General features: G+C 44.5%; 1 long non-coding RNA gene across 1 annotated transcript in view; it reads right to left on the bottom strand.

The window, feature by feature from the left end:
* Window positions 1-9458: 9458 nt before the first annotated feature.
* Window positions 9459-12125, bottom strand: part of LOC137333997 (uncharacterized) — a 33123-nt gene continuing 30456 nt past the window's right edge. The window contains exon 3 of the long non-coding RNA XR_010966029.1: window positions 9459-9640. This is a non-coding gene — a long non-coding RNA (uncharacterized lncRNA). The remainder of the gene's footprint in view (window positions 9641-12125) is intronic.

A 12125-nucleotide genomic window follows, 5' to 3' on the forward strand; every position in this document is an offset into this window, starting at 1 on the left:
AGAAGCATTTCCTAACTTCACTCCTGCATGTCCTGGCTCTAAATGTTAGGCTATCTCCCCGCGTCCTAGTATTCAAGTGTAGCAGACCTCCAAAAGCAGTTACAAATGTCTCGGCAGCCAGAAGCAATAATCCAGCCACTAACCTGTAAATCCTGCATGGTCCCTTTACACAGCGCTGGTGGGAGGTCCTCCAGGCACTCTAAGACACGTTCAGATGGTCAGGGTTAAGACTGTGCGAAGAGTTGAGCGTTAAGTGCCAAAATGGTGTCTATCACTTTAAATCAGCATTGCACACTGATTGAAGCCACTTTCTCCCTACTTTACATGATTCCAGCACTCGTTATCTGCACCTGCGCTAACTCCTATACCAAGATGGCGTCCAGCCCACGTCACACTGGAAACGTGCGTGCGCATCCAAGACACCATCTTGGATGTCGGAGAGGCCGTGTAACACCGAAACAACTGGCGCTACACGACCCAATGAGTTTAAGAGAAAGTTCAGTGACCATAGGCAGGATTTTAAAGGGGAAAAACGGGTGGGTTGGGGGTGGAGAGGGGAGCAATCAAAATCGCTGGTTTTGGGAGCGGGCAGACATCCTGGCTGCAAACCACACATTTTTGAATGAGACTCAGGCAAATCTGTGTGCATGTGTACAGCAATCACCAGGAAGTCCCGCCCCCACTTAAATCCGGCGGGCCGATAATTAAAGGGGCAAACGTACCTCATTAAGGTACTTAAGGTAGTTTATTTTTGTGTATTGGCCACTTAAAAAGATTTTAACATTACCTGGGCAGCTTTCCCACAGCTTCTGATTCATGCCTGGTGAAAGCAGGCGGGAAGGGCCAGATCGGTGCAAAATATACTAAATAAATTAAATAAAATTACATTTCCCATTGTAAAAAAGAAAGTAAATAAACAGATCTTAAAAATTATGTTGCCTTAACCCCTCCACTCCCTGATCCCGATGTCCGATGGTGGACCTGTGACCTAACATCTCTATCCTAACTGCCGATGAGGTCTCTCTTTCTTTCTCCCACCCCACCTCTTGGATGTGCAGCTCCTGTCCTCTACCGCCTACTTCCTTTCCTGGTTTCGCACCCACAAATCACCCCCCCAGACTCTTCCCGCCAGCATATTAAAATCCTGCCCCATGTCCCAGAAAAGCTGCTTTTCAACAATATTAAAAATGTTTTGTCATTCACTATAACTGGAAGTGCTTTTAAAGAACAAGTATTTGCCCCCATTTTAGAAGCTGGTGATCCGCATGACAGAATTTTAAGACTGCCCATTAACACACCCATTCCTTGTATTGTGGGCTATCTTTACTCAGTGTACTGACTTCCTTATAAAGCTTCCCTTTCGTTTACAGGGCTCCTGGACAAAACAAGGCAATACGCAATCATTTTCTAACTGGGAAGCATTTCTGACTCTCCTGATGGGATATATGTTTTCTAACTTGATCTTCCTGGTCGGAAAATGGTGGGCAATGTGCACCCAAATTTCTGATATGCATTCCCGGCAGGATAGGCTCACTACCAGGAGCGCAGATACATAAAATTACCCTCAAGTGCCATGAATGGACATTCCATTCCTTATATTATTATGTTATACTGCCTTATCTCAAAAGAACTATTACGATTGCAATTAACCCTGTCTTATTTCCCCTGCCTGTCTGTGATACATATGTGCTCAGTATTTCTTTCTCCTTTATGAACATCTCACTGTATGTTTTGTAGTCCTTAACCATGCACTTCTTCTAAATGAAAGGAGGAAGTGAGGTGGCTGCTTCCTGGCTGTCAACGTTTGCCTCTAGGGATGGAAGTAGTCCAGCACCTCCTTGTGCTGGGTCACTGGATGTTCTAGTGATGGCTGGTAAAATGGCTATGATCCTTTAGCTTCTGGTTCTGTATACTATCTGTTACATTGAAATCACTTGAATGGGGCAGCTCAGTGCTTGGAATTCAACCCCCTTAACCATGCCAAGTCCTGCTATTCCACAGTTGCTGGGTATGCGATCAGCAGGTCCAATGATCAGCGTGGGTGCAAAGCACTGGACAGTTATGAGGGTCCTGAAGCCCTCTGGTATTGCTGTCTCAATCTGATTCCGCAGCATGTTGAATCCAGGATGCTGCATACTGGTGCCCTAGTTGTTACTAAAATTATGCCTGTCCTTAGGATCTGGTGTGCCGTCGAACATTTATCCTTCAAGCAACACCACCAGAACAACTGGTCATTTATCTCATTGCTATTTGTGGGTCCTTTCCCTGTCCAAATTGGCAGCCTACAAAACAACTACACTTCAAAAAGTAAAAGGCTAAAAGCCCCAAGGATATAAAGGGCACTATATATTTTTTTATTACTGTAACATCACCATGTGTTTTTTTTTGGAGTCATAGTATACGAATTGAAAACCATCCAACTCGAGACACAGGAGTTCTCCTGAAGCTGCCAGAACCCTAAGGGTTAATACTGTTCTTAGGTTCCCCTTCTATTTGCTTCTACCAACAGTGGTCATACAATGAATGCAAAGAATATTGATTTTATCTTTGAAATGAATGAGATACACTATTAACAGAAGATTGTCATTGGTTTGTTAAGGGCTCCTTCCTAGCATTCTGTAGCTTTTCAGAGTGGGGAAATACATGGTATTTTTAGCTAAAATACTCCAAACATTTCGAACACTAAAAACTTCAAAGCTGAATCAGTTCCTTCATTATACCCAGGCTTCTAAAAGAAACTTTATAGCCTAGATTTTCTGATATGGGTGCAATTTAGACCTGAATAGACAAACTTAATTGGAAGTGTGCTGCCTGCAACAATTTTCAGAGGACAGTTCATTTGGGAAGCTTCAGACGCAGATTTGGACAGGTACAGGGAGCACACCAGTGGTGAGAGCAGAAAGGTGTGTAAGTAAAATTGAAAGAGGACAATTAAAAGGCACTGTTAGAATAGGGGGGAAAAGATTCTGAACCTTTGGAAAAGCTTGGTAAGCATCCCAACCCATAAGGAGCCTTTCTCAAGGCTAAAGGGACTAAGAAGTGAAGCACAAGGAAATCCAGGTAGGGGCATGATGCAGGCAACTGATGGAGCAGTCCAGCATCCAATCCCCTATTTGCTGAAGTGGAGGCAGTGGGTTGTAAGGAGGGAGGCCCTGCATCCGAGTCAAAGTCACCATCCTCTTAGGCCAGCATTGCACCAGTAAGGAGGTGAAGGGAGACTTGAGGCTGCAGCTGACCATTATTATCACTGGTTGTGCCAGCCCTATGCTGCAGATTAGTTGCAGGTGTTCTTGCAGCATTTGACACAGCTCTGCAACTGGCTCTCTGCTAACCTCGACCCTGTGAAGACAGGACATCCCCACCCCTAATGAATATTTAAATAAAGCATCTGCCTGTTTGAGATGACAATTAAAGGGGAATGTCAGAATTTTTTTTTTTATTCGTTCATAGGATGTGGGTGTCGCTGGCAAGGCCAGCATTTATTGCCCATCCCTAATTGTCCTCGAGAAGGTGGTGGTGAGCTGCCTTCTTGAACCGCTGCAGTCCTTGTGGTGAAGGTTCTCCTACAGTGCTGTTAGGAAGGGAGTTCCAGGATTTTGACCCAGCGACGATGAAGGAACGGCAATATATTTCCAAGTCGGGATGGTGTATGATTTGGAGGGGAACATGCAGGTGGTGTTGTTCCCATGTGCCTGCTGCCCTTGTCCTTCTAGGTAGTAGAGGTCTCAGGTTTGGGAGGTGCTGTCAAAGAAGCCTTGGCGGGTTGTTGCAGTGCATCCTGTGGATGGTACACACTGCAGCCACGGTGCACCTGTGGTGAAGGGAGTGAATGTTTAGGGTGCTGGATGGGGTGCCAATCAAGTGGGCTGCTTTGTCTTGGATGGTGTCGAGCTTCTTGAGTGTTGTTGGAGCTGCACTCATCCAGGCAAGTAGAGAGTATTCCATCACACTCCTGACCTGTGCCTTGTAGATGGTGGAAAGGCATTGGGGAGTCAGGAGGTGAGTCACTTGCCGCAGAATACCTAGCCTCTGACCTGCTCTTGTAGCCACAATATTTATGTGGCTGGTCCAGTTAAGTTTCTGGTCAATGGTGACCTCCAAGATGTTGATGATGGGGGATGCGGCGATGGTAATACCGTTGAATGTCAAGGGGAGGTGGTTAGACACTCTCTTATTGGAGATGGTCATTGCCTGGCACTTATCTGGCACGAATGTTATTTTCCACTTATCAGCCCAAGCCTGGATGTTGTCCAGGTCTTGCTGCATGTGGACACAGACTGCTTCATTATCTGAGCGGTTGCGAATAGAACTGAACACTGTGCAATCATCAGCGGACATCCCCATTTCTGACCTTATGATGGAGGGAAGGTCATTGATGAAGCAGCTGAAGATGGTTGGGCCAAGGACACTGCCCTGAGGAACTCCTGCAGCAATGTCCTGGGGCTGAGGTGATTGGCCTCCAACAACCACTACCATCTTCCTTTGTGCTAGGTATGACTCCAGCCACTGAAGAGTTTTCCCCTTGATTCCCATTGACTTCAATTTTACTAGGGCCCCTTGGTGCCACACTCAGTTAAATGCTGCCTTGATGTCAAGGGCAGTCACTCTCACCTCTCCCCTTAGGGGAGAAAATAATTCTGAAAGCCTTTGGAAAGGCTCAATACAAATTGTGTTTTCGCTGATAAACAAGGTTGTTTATTTCTTTCTGAGAAGTACTTTTAGGTGTCAGCTTTACCTCAGTGGTAGCACTCTCACCTCTGAGTCAGAAGGTCACTGATTCAAGCCCCACTGCTGAGGCTTGAGCACTTAATCTATGCCTATGTTCCCAGTGCAGTACTAAGGGAGTGTGTGTGTGTGAGGAAGTGTTGCACTGCCAGAGGTGTCATCTTGAAAGGCCTGCAGCAGCAGCAATGGCTTCTATGTGCAGGACCTGTTGGCTGCTGTCCAAAAACATCCATAAATAGCAGCTAAAAGGCCTCCAAACGACACTTGGTGCAACATCCCTATAAGCGAGAGAAGAGACTTACCTAAGGACTCTCTGGGTCCTCCCCCTCCCCCTCCCCTTGAGGGAAGCTCTGGAAATCCTGAACTTTCAAAAAGGGAACAGAGGCTCGCTGTTAGAGTGTGCAGCTCTGATTCCTCTCAAGATGCAGCAGCAGTCAACTTTACTACCTCACTTCATGGGGCATGGAAATGAGCTGGTCACCAGATTCAGGCATACTTAACTCTGGACAGGCACCGCACACTTCGGACTCACTGTTCATATTCAGCTCTTGGGCAGGAGAGCAGGAAAATTGTCCCATCAATTTTTTTCATAATCTAAGTGCAACTACAGCTAACATAATGGTTTAAGTTCCTCAGAAATAAGATATCCCCAGGTGCTAATGACAGGAAAATCTGCCACCTAATTATATAAGGAAGCAAACCATTCCACTTGGTTAGGTACATGAACATCAGACGTATATCTAGTAATTCAATAATTGGTCCTCCTCACAATAAGGCCCACAAAGCAACAAATCTACTTTAATCTGTTCCTATAAGCTAGAAGCTTCTGTTTTCATTAGAATGTATGGGAGTAGTTCTGTGACGGAACAAATGTTCCTTTTAAATTAATATTATTTTAAACAGAGCCTCAATTCTGTTTGATTGTCAAATTCAAAGTGTTAATTTGAACTGATCCAGTTTGGGTTCATTCATTTTCCTCTAAAGAATGTAAATTTAGCGCAGTTGAAACCCTTTTAGACTGTGAGATGTACTTTGATGGATGTGTACATTTAAATAAAGAGATTACAAAATGCCCCCTCTGCACAATTTGTAAGAAAGGTTTACATGCCACCACATTATAGGTGTCTGGGATGTGAATGTGAAGGGCCGTAATTCCAAAGTACAGGGAAGGGATTGTTACAATTTAGGCTTTCTGCCAAAACTCTTGTTCACAGCAAAAAAAAAGTTTCCATAAGTGGACCCACATCTCCAATGAACTGAAACTTGCAACCTAGCACATGACATGAATGGATAGCATGCCAGAGGACTGTGCTAGAAACTACAGGCCAGTCAGCCTGACATCTGCTATGGGTAAAATGTTAGAGACTAACCTGAAGAAAGGAATGTAAAACAGCTAGAGGGGTATTTTTGAACAGTTTGTTGAAACTTTCTGTCTTGTGTATGGCAGCAATAAATGAGGCAAATGGGATTTTGTACAGCATGTGGAATTGAACACAAATCACAAGATATCATACTGAGCCATATACAGGTGCATGTGGACTATGAATGCAGTTCTTGATATCATATTACAGGAAGAACATCATGGTGTTGGAAAAGCAGCAACTAAGGTCGACCTGTCTGATACCTAGGTTACAAGACACTATAGAAGCTGAGCTTGTTTCCACTGGATGAAAAGACTGAGAAGGGATCTTAAAGAGGTATTTAAAATCTTTACGAGTATCGACTAGTTGAATCCTGAGAAGCATTTGTTTTATTTGTTCCTTAATGGCTTAGTGGTTGGAGTCAATCGTTTCCTAGTGTTCAGGTGGGAGAGGTGAGGTCAATTGTATCTCACGTGGCTTAATGTGTGACAGGTAATTTTACAAATATGTACTTCTGACTCAAAGCTTCACCTGTAGGGAGTCCATATCATTAATTTGAGCGCGTATCCAAGTTCTCAATATATGCTCCCAGTGGGAAAGACTCCACACCAGGATCATGAATTCACGAAGCTATCTTTAAGGTGCATTGCATTTTTAAAACATTGACACTGAATTGATAGACCTTAATGGTTCTTTCTGGTCACGTGGATGCCCATCAACTATTTTGTGTAATTGCTCATCATTTTTTATCTTTAACGGATAACAGGTGTTGGGGCTATTTTTTTCTTCTCTTTACAACATGAGATAATCAAAATGGATGCTTATCAAGTAACAAATCCTAAAGTACACAGCATAATCACAGGGGCAGCAGCAAGAGCAGTAAATGTAATGAGATATCATGCAGAGAGGTATGGCAACATATTCCACAATCTCCAGTGGAATTTCATTCCTCCTCGCGATGTGCCTTCACACCCTAAAAAACACCATAGACAAATCTCCATTCTCTTCACCAAGTTCTCTACCCTGTCCTAAGAACACAGAAAACCTGGGGGAATAAGGAGAATTATGGAGCAACTTACCCTCAACTTCAGCATGCAGCAAGTAGGCCAATTCAAGATAATATATCGTACTTCATGTTGGCTTCAACATTTCCACTGCTCCATCTGAGACAAATATTGTGCCCCCAAGTACACACTATTACATATCTTTTTTTTAGATGATGGTCCTGAAAGTGTCAATGGATATTATAGGATGACAATCCCACATAATTCTGCTATGTGTCTATTTGGTCTCCCACCCAGGAGATCAGGACCCCTCCCCAGGGCATGCAGACTACCTTAGTTTTGATACATGTCCAAGTCAGGATAATGTGTGACTTGGAAGGGTACTTGCGGGTGATGCTGTTCCCATAATCTTACTGCTCTTGTCCTTCTCAGCGGTAGAGGGCTCAGGGGAAGGAGGTGCTGTTGAAGTAAGTGAGTTGCTGGTGAGTTGCTGCACTGTATTCTGTAGATCACACATGCTGCAGTCACAATTCATTGGTGATGCAGGGGGTGGATATTGAGTCCGGTGGCAGAGGTGCCTATCAAACAGACTGCTCTGTCCTGGATGTTGTCAAGTTTCTTGAATGCTGCAGCTGCATCCATCCAGGCAAGTGGTAAGTGTACCATCACACTTCTGACTTGAACCTTGTAGATAGGGATTGCACTTGTAGGGAAATTATTGATATGGCTAGTCCAGTTAATCTTTTGGTCAATAGTGACTCATGAATGTTGATGGTGAGAGACTCTGCAATGATGGTGCCATTAAAAATCAGGGGGAGGTGATTGGGCCTTTCTCGTGGAGATAGTCATTGCATGGCACTTATGAGGCATAAATGTTAACTGCTATTTGTCAGCCCAAGCCTGAACATTGCCCAGGCTCCGCTGTAGGCTGCTTCATTAGCAGAGCAGTTGTGAATGTAGCTGAACAGTGTAGAATAATCAACGAACAACCCCACTCCTGACTTATTAATGGATGCCAAGTGATTGGAGAAACAGCTGAAGATGGTTAGCGCTATGGACACTGCCCTGAAGAACTGCTGCAGCAATGCCCTTTGGCTGCAATGATTGGCATCCAACAACCACGACCGTCTTCCTGTGCATCAGGTATGACTCCAGCTACTTAAGGGTTTTCCCCCAGATCCCGCCCCCTTGCGTCAGTTTTGTTAGGGCTCCTTGGTGCCTGTTTAGAATTCGGTCTGCTGCAGTTAACAGCTCGGGTTCTATCGTGTCAGTCACTCCGTTAAGCAGTTTGGTTGCCTGCCTTTTTATGGAAGTTGATTCCTATTGCCCTGTATCTGCCAGCGTGATAGCGGGACCTAGGAGAATAACAATGAAACTCCCTTTGGTTCATCAGCAGCTTTATTCCACAGTAGGTAAAAGATACAGAACACTGTAGTATGATGACAGTCACTTGGCACAATCAGGTCAAGGATTCATGTACTATTACAAAGATAAAGAACACATGTACACTAGCCCACTACGGGTGAGGGGAAGGCAGTCCTTTATAACATAAAAACCCAAATTGTTCCTGTACAGGACAGAGGTTGCACACTTGCAGTCTTTCTACTACCTTACCTGACTTACTTTGGGTGTCTGTGTTGATATTTTAAAAGCCTCAGTTCATTAGGTCAGCAAAATTCAAAAACATTTGTCAACACCAAGGTGCTAGATGCCTTCTGAATGCCAGACATTGCTCATGGATGGGCTATTGATTGGGATCTGCACAAACCAACTGCCTGTCCAACATTTGAATCACCTCTCGTCTTGTGCCTAAGGATGGCCTCAGAATCCTGAACCAGGACAGTGCCATACTCAGTTGAATGCTGCCTTGACTTTGAGGGCAAACACTCTCGCCTCTCCTCTGGTTTCAGCTCTTGTGTTCTGTTAATAAAATCCCTCAACTTGATAAGCACCAAAAAAAAAATAGCAAAGAAATAGGCAAATCATCTATGGAAATATAAAAAAGATCTTGTAAGTTATTACAGCTGAGTTTGATCCTATCCTCACCCAATGTCCACACACGCACTTTCCAGAAGGGGTTACTACATAGTAATCAGGATTGGAAACTTTGGCTGCTTATTTTTTCTCTTCCTAGCCCAGGGGCACTGGGGCAAATATATTGCCCTGACTGTCAAGTTTGGCTGAGATGAGCTAACTCAGCAGATTCACCAGTCAAACCTGAGACCTTCCTGGAGTAGATGTTTCAGTATTATTGTGGTGGAGAATACAGCTAGTGTCAGCTGTGGCTCAGTTGGTAGCACTCTCGCCTCTTGAGTCAGAAGATTGTGGGTTCAAGTTCCACTCAAAGGACTTGAGCACAAAATCTCGGCTGACACTCCGGTGCAGTACTGAGTAAGTGCTGCAGTGTCAGAGGTGCTGTCTTTCAGATGAGACATTAAATCAAGGCCCCGTCAGCCCTCTCAGGTGGATGTAATCCCAAGGTGTTCTTTTGAAGAAGAGCAGCAGAGTTCTCCCTGGTGTCCTGGTCGATATTTATCCCTCAACCAACACCTAAAAACAAATTATCTGGTTATTATCACATTGCTGTTTGCGGGACCTTGCTGTGTGCAAATTGTCTGCCAGGTTTCCTACAACACAACAGTGACTAGACTTCAAAAGTACTTAATTGGCTGTAAAGGGCTTTGGGGTGTCCTGAGGTCATAAAAGGCGCTATATAAATGCAAGTCTTTCTTTTACAGGGAAGTGTGACAAATAGATAGTCTGTGAAAAACTGTTCAAAATTCTGCTGCTCTGCCTTTCCATTCACAATCACAATAACCTTACTCTTATTACTTCCTCAAGAGTCAACATAACATGCAAATTCTTGGCCCGTATAAGATATGTGATAAAAAATAAATATCCTGGCCTATCAGAAATAAAAAGTTATGAAATTCAGAAAATAGGGCCATGTTTTATTATTTCACTGGAAACCATTTTTCAGTATTGTACATGATTTTTAGTTTTTTCCAGTATTTTAGTAAGAGCAATGCTTTTGGTTTAATGGACAAAGTGCATTATGTCATGTTAGCTTCACTCGTTTCCATAGCATTTGCCCCACCTAGCATAAATATTGAATCTACTCCTGTAGCAGATGTATTGAATGTGTTTATTTAATATACTGGTTACACACTGAGGTCAGACTGTATCAGAGACAGGGAACAATAGCCATATGCAGTGCCAGTTGTTTACTTAAGTGAAGTATTCACAGAGTTTGATAGAGAAAATTGTTAATATTCTCATTGAAATTCAAATAGTCCTTACAAGCGCTTTCCAGAGTGATTGCTTACTTCTACAGATCAGTAAGTATTTCTGGTCGAGTAAAGGCACTGAAAGTGATTAATTACTGATCTTTGCTGTCATCACTGATGCAGCTATAAAAATTTGACGGGTCACTTTACCAGTTAAAAAGAGGCAGGTGAATAGCGATGCAAATTATCATTGTAGAATCATAGAATGATTACAGCACAGAAAGCGGCCATTCGGCCCATCGAGTCCACGCCGGCTCTTTGTAAGAGCAATCCAGTTAGTCCCATTCCCCCACTCTTTCCCCATAGCCCTGCAAATTTTTTCCTTTCAAGTATTTATCCAATTCCTTTTTGAAAACCATGATTGAATCTGCTTCCACCACTCTTTCAGGCAGCGCTTTCCAGATCATAAGTACACACTGCGTAAAAAAGTTTATCCTCATGTTTTTTTTTTATTCGTTCATGGGATGTGGGCGTCGCTGGTGAGGCCGGGAGTTATTGCCCATCCCTAACTGCCCTTGAGAAGGTGGTGGTGAGCCGCCTTCTTGAACCGCTGCAGTCCGTGTGGTGAAGGTTCTCCCATAGTGCTGTTAGGAAGGGAGTTCCAGGATTTTGACCCAGCAACGACGAAGGAACGGCGATATATTTCCAAGTCGAGATGGTGTGTGACTTGGAGGGGAACGTGCAGGTGGTGTTGTTCCATTATGTCTGCTGCTGCTCTTGTCCTTCTAGGTGGTAGAGGTCGTGGGTTTGGGAGGTGCTGTCGAAGAAGCCGAGACGAGTTGCTGCAGTGTATCCTGTGGATGGTGCACACTGCAGCCACAGTGCGCCGGTGGTGAAGGGAGTGAATGTTTAGGGTGGTGGATAGGGTGTCAATCAAGCGGGCTGCTTTATCTTGGATGGTGTCGAGCTTCTTGATTGTTGTTGGAGCTCCACTCATCCAAGCAAGTGGAGAGTATTCCATCACACTCCTGACTTGTGCCTTGTAGATGGTGGAAAGGCTTTGGGGAGTCAGGAGGTGAGTCACTCGCCACAGAATACCCAGCCTCTGACCTGCTCTTGTAGCCACAGTATTTATATGGCTGGTCCAGTTAAGTTTCTGGTCAATGGTGACCCCCAGGATGTTGATGGTGGGGGATTCGGCAATGGTAATACCGTTGAATGTCAAGGGGAGGTGGTTAGAGTCTCTCTTGTTGGAGATGGTCATTGCCTGGCACTTGTCTGGCGCGAATGTTACTTGCCACTTATCAGCCCAAGCCTGGATGTTGTCCAGGTCTTGCTGCATGCGGGCTCGGACTGCTTCATTATCTGAAGGGTTGCGAATGGAACTGAACACTGTGCAATCATCAGCGAACATCCCCATTTCTGACCTTATGATGGAGGGAAGGTCATTGATGAAGCAGCTGAAGATGGTTGGGCCAAGGACACTGCCCTGAGGAACTCCTGCAGCAATGTCCTGGGGCTGAGGTGATTGGCCTCCAACAACCACTACCATCTTCCTTTGTGCTAGGTATGACTCCAGCCACTGGAGAGTGTTCCCCCTGATTCCCATTGACTTCAATTTTACTAGGGCTTCTTGGTGCCATACTCGGTCAAATGCTGCCTTGATGTCAAGGGCAGTCACTCTCACCTCACCTCTGAAATTCAGCTCTTTTGTCCATGTTTGGACCAAGGCTGTAATGAGGTCTGGAGCCGAGTGGTCCTGGCAGAACCCAAACTGAGCATCGGTGAGCAGGATATTGGTGAGTAAG

The sequence above is a fragment of the Heptranchias perlo genome, chromosome 2 (genome assembly GCF_035084215.1).
Source record: "Heptranchias perlo isolate sHepPer1 chromosome 2, sHepPer1.hap1, whole genome shotgun sequence".
Lineage (NCBI taxonomy): Eukaryota > Metazoa > Chordata > Chondrichthyes > Hexanchiformes > Hexanchidae > Heptranchias > Heptranchias perlo.